Genomic DNA, 1,564 nt, shown 5'->3' with positions numbered 1-1,564 from the left:
CTGAGAGCACTTTTTGATGGCAGAAAGTGGCACCGTACGTGTTTTTTCGGGTCTAACTCGGGTTGAGCTTCTTGTTGCTGTTAGGGTTATGTTTAGGGTTGTTAGGAAAGAGTGAAGACGCAGAGTCCTGTTGAGTGTGGGGTTGCGTAAAGGCTCCCCCAGGGAGTTCAGGTGTACCCAAAGGCTTCCGCTGAGAGCACTTTTTGATGGCAGAAAGTGGCACCGTACGTGTTTTTTCGGGTCTAACTCGGGTTCAGCTTCTTGTTGCGGTTAGGGTTATGTTTAGGGTTGTTAGGAAAGAGTGAAGACGCAGAGTCCTGTTGAGTGTGGGGTTGCGTAAAGGCTCCCCCAGGGAGTTCAGGTGTACCCAAAGGCTTCCGCTGAGAGCACTTTTTGATGGAAGAAAGTGGCACCGTACGTGTTTTTTCGGGTCTAACTCGGGTTCAGCTTCTTGTTGCGGTTAGGGTTATGTTTAGGGTTGTTAGGAAAGAGTGAAGACGCAGAGTCCTGTTGAGTGTGGGGTTGCGTAAAGGCTCCCCCAGGGAGTTCAGGTGTACCCAAAGGCTTCCGCTCAGAGCACTTTTTGATGGCAGAAAGTGGAACCGTATGTGTTTTTTCGGGTCTAACTCAGGTTCAGCTTCTTGTTCCGGTTAGGGTTATGTTTAGGGTTGTTAGGAAAGAGTGAAGACGCAGAGTCCTGTTGAGTGTGGGGTTGCGTAAAGGCTCCCCCAGGGAGTTCAGGTGTACCCAAAGGCTTCCGCTCAGAGCACTTTTTGATGGCAGAAAGTGGCACCGTACGTGTTTTTTCGGGTCTAACTCGGGTTCAGCTTCTTGTTGCGGTTAGGGTTATGTTTAGGGTTGTTAGGAAAGAGTGAAGACGCAGAGTCCTGTTGAGTGTGGGGTTGCGTAAAGGCTCCCCCAGGGAGTTCAGGTGTACCCAAAGGCTTCCGCTGAGAGCACTTTTTGATGGCAGAAAGTGGCACCGTACGTGTTTTTTCGGGTCTAACTCGGGTTGAGCTTCTTGTTGCGGTTAGGGTTATGTTTAGGGTTGTTAGGAAAGAGTGAAGACGCAGAGTCCTGTTGAGTGTGGGGTTGCGTAAAGGCTCCCCCAGGGAGTTCAGGTGTACCCAAAGGCTTCCGCTGAGAGCACTTTTTGATGGCAGAAAGTGGCACCGTACGTGTTTTTTCGGGTCTAACTCGGGTTGAGCTTCTTGTTGCGGTTAGGGTTATGTTTAGGGTTGTTAGGAAAGAGTGAAGACGCAGAGTCCTGTTGAGTGTGGGGTTGCGTAAAGGCTCCCCCAGGGAGTTCAGGTGTACCCAAAGGCTTCCGCTGAGAGCACTTTTTGATGGCAGAAAGTGGCACCGTACGTGTTTTTTCGGGTCTAACTCGGGTTGAGCTTCTTGTTGCGGTTAGGGTTATGTTTAGGGTTGTTAGGAAAGAGTGAAGACGCAGAGTCCTGTTGAGTGTGGGGTTGCGTAAAGGCTCCCCCAGGGAGTTCAGGTGTACCCAAAGGCTTCCGCTGAGAGCACTTTTTGATGGCAGAAAGTGGCACCGTACGTGTTT

This window comes from Anser brachyrhynchus, assembly GCF_964034855.1.
Source record: "Anser brachyrhynchus genome assembly, contig: SCAFFOLD_89, whole genome shotgun sequence".
Lineage (NCBI taxonomy): Eukaryota > Metazoa > Chordata > Aves > Anseriformes > Anatidae > Anser > Anser brachyrhynchus.
Note: the sequence above shows the minus strand (reverse complement) of the source record.